Source organism: Ambystoma mexicanum, chromosome 8 (genome assembly GCF_040938575.1).
Source record: "Ambystoma mexicanum isolate Mex_15411 chromosome 8, UKY_AmexF1_1, whole genome shotgun sequence".
NCBI classification, from domain to species: domain Eukaryota; kingdom Metazoa; phylum Chordata; class Amphibia; order Caudata; family Ambystomatidae; genus Ambystoma; species Ambystoma mexicanum.
In genome coordinates, this window is record NC_090929.1 from 1,650,020,423 (window position 1) to 1,650,032,754 (window position 12,332).

The window sequence follows — 12,332 nt, forward strand, 5'->3', positions numbered from 1 at the left end:
CCTCTGACATGCTTACTTTATCTTGGTCTTGGTGGGGCATCTGCCAGTTCGGGTCCTATTGGCTCCCGTAATCCTTGTGGCTTTCCCAGCCTCGAAGATTAGAAGTCTCTTGGTTTCTTGGGGCTCTCTGAAACCATCTGACACTCTAACAGGCTTCTTCCACCTCGACTAAGGTAGGGCGTCTGCCCGCTAAGGTTCATCAGGCTCCCGTAACCCTTGTGGCTTTCCCAGCCTTGAATGTCAATGCCCACCCCTCTTAACAGGGTTACCTCTTTGGGAGCGTTTGCTTCCCTTCTGCTGCTTGGCAGCTAATGCTCTTCTTGTGCAAAGATTGGGGTCCGGGCTCTCCTCTGCATTCTGATCTCTACATCGGTTAACAGGCCCCAGGCCTACCACAGCTTCTGTGTGGCCATTCTATCAGGCGAGACGGTCACTTCACCATCTCTTTCTTGATCTTGTCTCCTTCAGCATTCAAGACGCCAGCCTTCCGGCGTCTTGTGAGCGGCTTGTTCGCGCTCCACTCTACCGCTGGCTCTGCAGTCTAGCATGGGGATTGCCTCTCCAGGACGTCTTCCCTTCAGGGGCTTGCATGTGCATAGGATTCTCTCTCTCCCATTCAAGGTTCCTTATCTTTTTATGTACGTCATCGCAAACAAAAGGGGTGGGTCCTTCTTTGACTGTGGTGTTGAGGTGGAATCTGGCATTACCTGAAGCCAAAGAGAAACTAAAATGTCACTATTCAGTGAATCCAAAACAGGGTTGACGACAGTCTTTCCATTCCCAAATAGGCAGATAAGGTGTTCTAGACAGGGAATGGGAGCCCTTGTCCTCAAGACGGGAGTCGTTCCCAGTGACATCACACTTGCCCATTGCACCCTAGCCTGAAAGGGGTGGATCCCCTCTACGGAGAAGGGGCTAATAGTCTAGATTTGTCACACCAGTTGCCTGAAATTCCCCCCGTTAGATTCCATGCATGGCTGAGCCTTCCCTTAAGACACATGCAAGTTGGCATGGTTCCTCCCACATACTCCTGTACGCTGGCAGGTACATTTCCTTCCTGTTTAAGTGTTCCTGAATGCTGAAAAGTCCCTGATCCTACTGTGTGTGTCCTGGCTAAATGAGTCTACCCAGAGGCTTCCCAGAAAAACAGACCTTGTACTCATGTGGTTTAAACAGAAAAGTAGTATAGTCCTCTCACAGAGATCCACAACAAAAGCAATTTATAATCCCCCAAGGTCATCGCTAAATGTAATGCTCATTAAAGGTTAGGACAGTGAGCCTTGAGATAAGTGATCATTGGAAAATATCTGTTTTGTTGCACCGGCCATATTTAGCAGTATACATGTTTATCATCAACTGTTATATAGACTAACGTGCATTTATATGGATACTAGAGACACTGGATATATTTCACATACCTAAGGGTCTCCATCTTCCCAACAAGACAGGTCAAGGCGCTATATAGTGCATGGAAGATCATGCAAAGCGATTGTGGGGAACATGCACAGGGCTGGTTTGGTAAGCGATTAGTCGGGCTGTCTGGAGAAACCCGTTACCCTGTAACATGTCCCTTGTATTAACAATTCTGGTGGCATCTAGGACACATGAGAATAGGATTGCCCCAATCTTTGGAATGGGCTGGTATCGGTAGCCTAGTCCTCCTTGAGTTTCAATACTTCAAACCTCCTAGTACCAGTGAAGGCAGAAGATGTACTGTGATAGGTTCCTATGTATTTTAGGGATCTTTATTGGCCAATTTGACAGAATATTTTTGACCGCATGGCCCATTTGACCGAATTTAGGCTGGACGAAATGATCGTACAACCAAAAATTTGGTCAAGTGGGCCAATTCGGTTCGATTATAGCGAACAAGAGGGGCAGGGGTTGCAGGGTGTCCCCCGCTCCCATTGTTCGCTATAATGGGAATGGGGTTGCGGGCGTGTCCCCCGCTTCCGGGACGTTGGAAGCGGGGGACTTTAAAAAATAATAATTGGGGGGTTTGCTGTTGCGCTCATTCGGTATGGCTGCCTGACTGTCTTGCTCCAAGTTGGGGAAGATCCTTCTCTTTAATCCTGTTACATTGGTGCTGCGTTTTTTCCTCAGAATTTGCAGATTGATTTCTCCAGGTCTACTGCTGGATCTGCCTGACTGGCGAGTTCTGCACAAGTGCCATTGCTGAGATATCACCAGTTACCAAGGTGCCGCCTACACTCCCTGTGACAACCCGATTCCCGTATAATGTTGAGTGCCCACCATATCAACCTCTAGACACCCTGATCCCCAAGTGATCCACAGAGGCTCTGAGTGCTGAGGACCTTGGCCTGGCTTGGGGAGCCGGGACGGGAACACTGTCCAGCGAGTAACAATGGATGTGGAAGCGGGTTGTCACAGGGGACTATATAACTCCACTTCCCACGCAGTTGGACGGGACCATGACCAAAGGAGCCAACAAAAAGCAGAGCTCCATCAACATGTATGCCAAGGCAGCACCGAAGCCGAGGGAGCCCAGTCGGAGCATGGGGTATCCGTGTCAACACCCCTCGAAACCACTGAATCGCAAAAAATGATGGACTACATGCGGGAGGGGTTCACGGCTCTACATTAGAAACTGGATGACATGAGTGGCACCAAATGCTCGATCAAAGCTCATTTGGAGAAGACAGACACTCTGGTAACGGAAGTGGAGACTAGAGTCAGGGTGGCCGAGGATGATATCACTGCCCTCCGGGCCGAGGTGAACGCTCTGTCCAGACAGGTTCAAGATGTCAGAAAGAAGAACGAGGAACTGCAATCACGCTCCAGGCGCAATAACCTATGTATCATTGGGGTCCCAGAGGACCAGATTGATGGCCCCATGGAGGACTTTGTTGAGCGCACTCTGCTTTCACTTCTAGATTCCCCGAAACTCTCACTGCAGTTCGCAATTGAAAGGGCCCACCGATCCCTGGTGGCGAAACCTAGGCTGGGTGCTCCCCCCCCACCCCATCATAGTGAGAGTCCTGAATCACTGCAATAGAGACTCCCTTCCCTGGGTGGCGAGAACCAAAGGGGACCTCTTCCTCGGCTCCTCCAGAGTTCACCTTTACCCAGATTTCTCAGTGGCTGTCCAGCAAGAGCGGAAAACCTTCCAAGCCACCAAGAAAAGGCTGCGAGACCTAGGTGTCAAGTATTCAATGCTCTACCCTGCCAAACTCAGGATTGAACACTCAAATAATGTCTTCTTCTTCACCATCCCAGAGGAGGCTTCCAAATTCATTGACAAGCATTTTCCTGGATAGCCACGTTTGAATTCAATTCTGTGTTCATTTCAGTCTGTTTTTTGATAAACGTTTATAGTGTGGATCTAGGCCTGGGTGATTAGCGCGTTTACACACCACTAGACTCTGTCAAACACATCAGATTGACTGTAGCCCAGCTACGACCCACAAGTTCTGCTCCTTTTTTGTATTGCTTTAAAATTGTGCACCTCATAATGCCTAGTTACCACCCCACTTCGGAGGAATAGCCGCTCATGGCCAACGCACTGCCCCCAGGCGATGCCGCTGCTGCTAGTGGTTCAGTTAAAGGTTTTTTGCGATGTCACCTCTCTGATTGGGAAAGGGGTGGGGGAGGGGGTGGGATAGGAGGGGCTTAAAGAGAACCCGAGCACTTAAATGTATCCAGTTTAGTATTACCTGGTCGATGCCCCTCCACATCTGGTCCGGTCCCTGTAGATTGCTTTCCGGTATGGACATTTGACTAATATTGCTGTTTCCCCGCCCTGATGGCTGATGATTGTATTGTATACATGAGCTGGAATGTCAGGGGGCTGGGTAATCACACCAAAATGCTTAAATTACAGTTATATATCGAACGACATAAATTGCTGTTTTTGCAAGAAACGCATGCCCTATCCAGCGGTTGCTAAAGGTTAGCGAGATCATGGGGCCCCCAACGCTACTACACCGATTACTCTACTCAGAACTGGGTAGTCATGATCTTAATCCATAAAACCCTCAAGTTTCATCATAAAGTGATTCAGATAGACCCCCTGGGGCACTATGTCCTACTATTTGGGGCCCTGATGGGCAGAGAGGTCTTACTACTTAACGTATATGGCCCCAACATCGATGACCCTGACTTCTATACACACCTTTCCTCATTGCTGGCTGGATTTCCTTTGGTTATAGACATAGACCTCGATAGGTCAGGCTCCAGACCCCGCCAACATTCCAGGGCAGCCAGAACCATTTTGCCATTTTGGAGGTACAGACCCAGTTAGAAGTCAATGATGCATTGTGGCTGATCCATCCCAACTCCCGAAAGTACGAAAGTATTCCTTTTATTCCTCTGTGCACGATTCACACTTGCACATCGACAGATGGCTTATCTCGGATATACTTGTCAGGACCATTACTCATATGTCCATCCTTCCCAGAACATTGTCAGACCACTCCCCAGTGACAATCTCTTTTGAGTGGAGTACAGACAACCCAGGGACTCGCTCATGGAGACTGAAACCACACTCTCTACTTGATATTGCTTTCGAAACTAAACTGGGTAACTCCATTGATGACTTTTTTGCACTGAACACTGGGTCTGTCGAATCACAAGCCACCCTCTGGGAGACATTCAAAATTTATATCAGAGGTATTGCAAACTCCAAAGAGGCAGGGATTCTCAGAGCGATCTGGCAGAATATCGCAGAGAGTGAAACCTTCTCGCCACTCTTGTATCCCAATACGCTTCCTCTCAGTTGGCCGTCACTCTCACCGATATAGGCACGGAACTCAATGCGTTCCGTTCTCACGCGGAGTGTGAACGGAAGTTCCTAGATGATCCACGGTCTGCTCGCAGATACGGTGAGGGGGAGCGATCTGGGCGTGTCCTAGCTAGATTGATTTGTCAAGAAAATGGAGTGCCCCACATCCCGGCAATGGAGAGGACCGATGGCACTCTGACCCTGTCTTCCCACGACATAAATACTGAGTTTCGCTCTTTCTATGAAACACTGTACTCCAACATGGATAATATCCCTTTGGCCAATATTGGAACATTTTTAGAAAGCCTCCCGCTTTCCATCCTCTCTGCTGAGACCAGAGATACCCTAGATTCCCTGATAACACCCAAGGAAATATCTAGGGCTATTGACATCCTAGCCTAGGGGAAGGCCCCTGGATCCGACGGACTCTCCGTCGAGTTCTATAAGCGCTCCAAGTCCTGCCTGGTCCTCCAATTAACATGCTTATGGGAGGGGGCCTACGAGATCGGCAGCCTCCCCCCCCTCCTTACGAGAGGCAATAATCTCGGTATTACTCAAACCAGGCAAACCTCCCACACAATGTGGTTCATATCACCCCCTCTCCCTCATCAATGCGACATCAAAATCTACGCTAAAGTGTTGGCCCTGAGATTGGCTCCATATACGTCATTCATTATTCACCCAGATCAGTCGGGGTTCATTCCGGGGTGGTCCACTTCATTTAATCTACGCCACCTATTCAACATACTCTCTCGTGTCGACCCGGACACGCAGGCGGTCGCAGCCACTCTCGATATGAAGAAAGCATTCAACTCCATTTCCTGGAGTTACCTATGGCAGGTCCTTGAAAAATGTAACTTCGATCCCCGTTTTAGGTCTTCGGTTAAACTACTGTACTCCGCTCCCATTGCCAGAGTTCGCACTGAGGACCGGTGCTCGGCCCAATTTCCAATATTCAGAGGCATGAGACAGAGCCGCCCCTTTTCACCCCTGATATTCGCCATAGCCGTCAAGCCCTTGGCTGACAGGATACGCCAACAACAGGCGCACATGGGCATTAGACTGTCAGCCCTCCAACCCCCAAGATCATTTCCCACTACGCTGACGACGCTGTGCTTTGCATCCGCTCCCCTGACCAGAACCTAGCTCCAGTACTCGAAGATGTTATACTCTTCGGTGAGCGTTCAGGTCTCAAAACTAACTGCTCTAAATCAATATTATTTCTATTAACCGAAGACACCACACCCTTAGACCCTCTTGGATTTATGTGGTCACAATCCAAGATAACCTACCTTGGAGTGGTGGTGACTCGTCAGCAAATCTCTGTGTATGAGACCAACTTTGGGAAGTACCTGGTCACTCTCACTCGAAAATGCACAGATTGGGCCAAACTGCATGTCTCCCTGGTGGGTAGGATCGCCATCCTTAAAATGATAGTGCTAACCCAACTCTTATACAGATTCTTAAATGTTCCCCTATGGCCAGGCCGTGAATTCTTTAAAGCACTGACTCGGACCATTAATACCTTCTTATGGCATTCTGGTGCGGTCCGTCTGAAATTTGAAACACTGGCGGCCCCGAATTTTAGAGGTACTGGATGGCTGCTCAGGCCCAGTATGCATCCCACTGGTTCGTGCCCACCGACCCTCCTCTCCATGTTAAACTCGAACGCCTGGCCATAGATGGTTGTGATATTCGCTCATTAGTTCTCACCTCCTGGACTCCTTGATCCCGCTGGGTCCACGGCACTGGCTTTGAACAAGTTGTGGAAACAGACTAATATCTCTCAACTCTTCCGTGGTGACCTCCCCCTCTGGAACTTTCTCCCGGAATCCCCCCGTGTAGACCCCGCAACAACACGTATCTGGGCTAATGCAAGGCTTGGTTTTGTAAGCAATGTCTATGACCAGGGTATCTTTACTGAATGGCCAGACCTACCAGAACCCCTGCGAAGTAGGCCTTCCCACTGGCTGCACTATGCAGGTCTGTGCTGCTACCTCAAGTGCAGGTGCCCAGACTTCCCCTCAACCCCGTCTGATGATTCGAAACTGTCGGAAATTCTGAACACCATGACCTTCAGGGGGAAAGTTTCCATACATACTGTACGCCCTCCTTTAGAGTAGGGCCACCCTCTCCATTCACCAAACTCAGAGAATCCTGGGGTGAGGACCTAGATATTGGAATGACAGACCTACGCTGGGGCCGCATGTCTGCCCGTATCCACAACATCTCATTCACCTCCCGATTTAAATTGATTCAATTTAAGATACTCCATAGATTCCACTACACTCAGATCAGATTGCATCACATGTTGAAGATTCACCCCACCATTTGCCCAAGACGTAGATCAGACGAGGCCTACTACATACACATGATGTGGTCCTGCCCGTGCCTCTCCCTGTTCTGGGAGGACGTGTGCACTACTGTATCTGACATATTAGAGTGCACTATTGCCCCATCTCCACTAAATTGTCTCTTTCATGAATTTCCCCGGTTTGGGCGTGACTCCAAGAACCTGGCTGGCCTATGTATGCCGTTGTATTCTACTGCTATGGCTCTGCCCCGGGGACCCACACATGCTCAGTGGCTGTCACCTGGGCCTCTGACGCTTAGGAGTGATTGGTGAGCCTGCAACCAATTGCCCCTAGATCCAGGAACATATGATCCCCTTTCAGCTCTTATATCTCCTCTTTATCCGGTGACGCTGATGATTACAGCAGTGGTCGGATTTCCCCAGCTCCCAATCTTGTTTAACCTATGGATCTCTAATGTCATCGTCTTACCTGTACCGCTGGATACTGTACCCCAACTGGTATTCTTCTTCTATGTGATTTCCCACCAGAATATGTACATGGTATGCACACTAATTGACTGTATGTTGCTTGTGCTCTCTGTTGTAATGCTAAGCTAATAAATAAAGTTTAAAATCAACAAAAAAAAATAATTAAAAAACAGGGTATCGGATGGAAAAGGTATGATTTTAACCGCAGCAAAATTAGTTTTGCAGCGAAATCCGCCGGCGAACAATTATGCCACGGTCAAATCATACCAATCCTAGGGATCACCCCTTTCCTTAATTTATATGTAATGAATACATGGTTACATGCCTTGGGAGGATAGCTCAGGGGCAACGCGCTCGCCTTGGAAGCAAGACTATGCAGGGCAACACAGGTTAGATCCCCAGGTCCGCGCTTAGAAGTCTCTGGGTATTAAGCGCGTTCTAAATAATTAATTAGAATTACAATTACACCAGGGGGGAAAAATTAAACTTGGAAGATTCTAGCCAGCCATAAAAAAGTCACCTGCTAGCTCTTTTCTATACACAGACACAGCACATCATTTCTTAATCGCCAAGAGCCAAATATCACTAGCCAACAGCTAGTGGCGAGTGCACATTTTGCACCCTGATTACACTAAGTTCTCTTCTTAGAATTCTAATTGGAATGCTCTCTGTGTTGCATATGATTGACACGCACCCATTGGCGTAATGCACACACCAGAGTCCCCCACACCTTATCTGTTGCTGACATCTGTACCTTCATTGGCGCTTGGGATCACAAGCATGTGATCCTGGCCACAGCGGTCTGGCAATGTCTCCTGACAACAGCAGGCTGCCTATTGGCGATCCCCATCCACGGTGTAGAGAAAGGCAACTGAGGCTGATGCGTCGGCCAACAAGCGGCTTTTCGTGCACACGTGGTGCATGATGCTCTCACACTCCCCATGGCAACAGGCAATGCGCGGCGTGCATCTCACGTTTCCGCTGCTACAGGTATTTCTACCCGCTGTGGGGGCTACCAGTTTCGTCGCAACACTAAGGCAGGAGGTCCTCCTTGCTGCTTCCCCTTGACCACGTTCCTTTTGTTCTTTCTTGCTCCTTACCCTCTGTCTCTTCTCCCTTTTTCCTTGCTCTTGCTTAAAACCTGGTCCTGGTTCCCCTTGTCTTCGGTCCTGTGTGTGGAGCCTGTTGGATTCCTGGTGGCCAGCCTTCACTCCTTTCAGTCCTTGCACTGCCTCCATACCACGTAAAGTGGGAGGTGTTGGTCCGTGGTGCGGGGAGCCTGCCCCTTGCCAAACCCAGTGTTGAACGCCTGGGGTCGGTGAGGTGTTGTTCATTCGTCCTTCACTTTCAACGTAAGATTTGGCCTTGCCATCGTGGATCACCAGAGAGACCAACGCCAGCTGTACTTGGGTAAACAACATAAACGTGATCATCTGCTTGTCAATGATACGAAACTGTGATGTATAAGCGCCTTACAAATGCAGAATAAAATAAAATAAATACAAAATCTGATCAATCCCCCACCCGTTCAAGGATTGCCAGACGACCATTTGAAAATGGATAAGTGTTTACAGCAGAATGCAACCAAAAATTGGTGTTGGTGATTGGACTATAAGGCTGATTCACACATTCTGCATGTCTCTGCAGTCCCCTTTATCCAGCCAGACCATTACACTATACCTGATTCCAAAAACTCTTACGGTTTTGTTTGATAAAGATATCGTCTAGTTCCCAAATTTGAGAAGTGAAGAATTTGCTCTGTGTGGTTTGCCACAGTGAATATCATGAGCTAACAGGGAACTTCTCCTGTTGTGTTCCGCTCTTGCCTCACATTCAGACTATTGTGATTGCCTCCATGTAGTCCTGCCTGCTACCCTTCCTGACCATCTGGCATCGGGAGCTCCTGTTATACGGCTTCTGTTTCACACCTAGAAACACTTGTGTACAGGCGCGTCATAAATTACATATATCATATCATACAGTATTGACTGCTTTTGGTAACTGCGTGCTGTTGAGCCAAACATATGTATAGATATTCAAATATTGATTATGAACTACCTTTTCCAAAAAAAGCAATAAGATTGTCATACCCGAACAAAAATTGTTGGTAAAATGTATTTAGGCTCTTGAGAAAGCATGTCACATAATGGACCTCGGTGCGAAACACGTGTAGGTCTGGTTCAGTTCAAGAATGTGTAGGCAATCAAGATGATGATGATTAGACGAACAAAAATAATATCTTTATTTTCTGATTACGAGTGTTTTTCATTATATTGAATAAAGTAAAGGACTATTATTATGAATGTTATGTCACGCAAATAGGATTAGATATCAGGAAAGTTAATTAGGTCTCTGAGTATCAGTTGTAATAAATTCAGACAATTTTCTATGTTACCTGCACAAATAAAGCGAGACAGTTAATTGACAAACTTATTCAAGCAATTCTCTTTCCATATCTTATAATAGCGCTCTGTAGGTTGCTCCCAGGCTGCATTGTGTGCAGGCGTTGTTTCGTGGATATCGGACTATCGAATGGAAGGCAACAATGGCATCCAGTTTTTCCCAGGAGAGTCCAGCATTTCTTTGAAGTTGGTCTTTCATACTATTAGATCTGTCTAGTCTCGGGCAACCTCCTGTCTCTCGGTCAAGATCACTACATATCTTCTCTCCTGGGCATTAAGTGTAGCTAACGCATTCCTGACTCCCCGCTGCCTCTTGATCCTCCCCACCCCCCAGGATGGTTTCCTATTCTTCCAATAAGGTTGTTCCTTAACAAAGAACACCAGACCTTGGAATTCACTGCCTCCCTCCTACATCCGGTGTGCTCTGGAAAATCACTCTCTTAGCTGTCAGCTGTACTCTTGCTGGGCAACCCCCGGGCCTAAGAGTGCAGTGCACTATAGAAACTTATTAGCAAAATGGATCGGTACCCGCATGGGTTCTGTAGACATACCCTTAATAATCTCACTTTCTTTGATTTTGGATTCATTTGTCCAATAGATTCCTGCTTTCTGGGAGGCATTTGGAAAGAGAAAAGCATAGAAATGACACAAAATAACAATGTGTGCAGTGCAGTGTGTTGCGATGCAAATATCTCAGAAATGGTGCGTCCTATGGCCTTGAAATGTGATTTTCGAGATATTCGAATTGTCTTCCTCACGTCGAGACGCGTAAAATTAGCTTTATCCGGTCCTTCTACGACCACATTGATGTTTTCGCAGATTTGAGGCAACTGTCTCGTGTGTGATGGGACTGAAAGGGGAAAAGGTGGGGTGTCTAAATGTCATGTAGCCAGTTTGTCCGGAGGGGTCTAACGGGACTCTATGCCAAATTTGGTGCAGATTGGTGGAACAGTGTGGAATTGTATAAGGAACAAACTAACAGATGTTCTGCTTTATATATATATAGAGATTTGCTTTTTTTTTTGTATCGCATTTGGGCTATGTCATAACTAATAGGGATTTTCAGCCTTTTGCCACATGGAGCCACGGTCGGACTGCGACCAAAATTTGATCCGGGAACAAAACAACACTATTCCATACGTTAACAAAATGCGACTTTTCATGTCAGACTTTGTATAGTATATGGAGTATATTTGTGGACCCGGACTGTTTTCCGGTGGTGTTGGTGGTTTTCCCCACAGAGGTTTTGCAACATTGCGGGAAATGGGGTATGTTTAAGCTCACTGGGCCAGTAATGTGGGTCATAACTGGAGGGAATCCTAAGGTCAGGACACTACAGTGTGCTGCTGTTGCATCTAATAGTCCCACGTAGGACAACACCAAACGCACACTACAATGAATCGGGAAATTAAGGCTAAATCCGTGGGCAAACATTGGACGTTTCCACAATGCCACCGTAAAAATGAATTACGAATTTCCACAATCGTGTGGCAGAGCACACCAATCAAATAACTTCAGTTTCTTCATTGCTGCTTTATATTCCAGTCTCATGGCTCACAATTTGCACTCTTCGCTAGCCACTGGCTAATGATATTTGAGTCTTGGAGAGTAAGAACTGATGTGCTGTGTGTATGTATATGATGGAGGTGGCGAGTGACTGTTGGGGTTGGCTAGTAGCCTGCATCTTTAATTTGTATACCCGGTTCCAGTATTTGTCAACATTCCTAATTTCTGCATTGCACCTTTGCAATCTCATCTCTATATAATCGGCTCACAGTCTCTCTTCTCCACTTCGAATCCTAATCCCAGAGGTCCTTTTCTCCCCATATTTCTCGATCCTGAGCCATTTAGTTTACTTCAGATTCCTGGACCATTTGGTTTACATTTTGTTGCCAGTTTCTTCCTTCCAAAGTCTCTCACCTTCTCAGAACAGCCATCCTTTTTAAATGTAGTCATTGGGTGCCCTAAAACCAGGCGTAGTTTGTTCAGGTTTGAATTCTCCTTGGCTCAGCACCTCTCAGGATCCACTGCTCTCCGGATTCTTAGCAGCTTTGAGGTACAAGCGCTCTCAACACCACTCATGGTTCTAAGCACTTCTCATGTTCACCCACTCTCAGGGTTTTCAGGACCTCTCATGTTCAAGTGCTTTCAGGGTTCTCAGCAACTCTGAGGTACAAGCGCTCTCAGCGTTTTCGACACCACTCATGGTTCTAAGCACTTCTCCCATTCACATACAGGAGCTCTCAGGGTTCCAAGTACCTCTCATGTTCAAATCCCCATAACGTCTCCTCAGACCTCCTTCCTACTCCAAACAGTAACTCCCCTGGCGCGCTTGGAGTGCCCTATATAAGAGCCTAACCACTCCTTTAAACTCCTCTTGCATTCTTGGAGAGGTTGATGTACTCTT

General features: G+C 47.3%; 1 protein-coding gene across 1 annotated transcript in view; it reads left to right on the plus strand.

The window, feature by feature from the left end:
• The window catches only part of SHTN1 (shootin 1), a 797,962-nt gene that overhangs the window by 62,214 nt on the left and 723,416 nt on the right, over nt 1-12,332 (plus strand). The gene's annotated exons all lie outside the window — the stretch shown is intronic.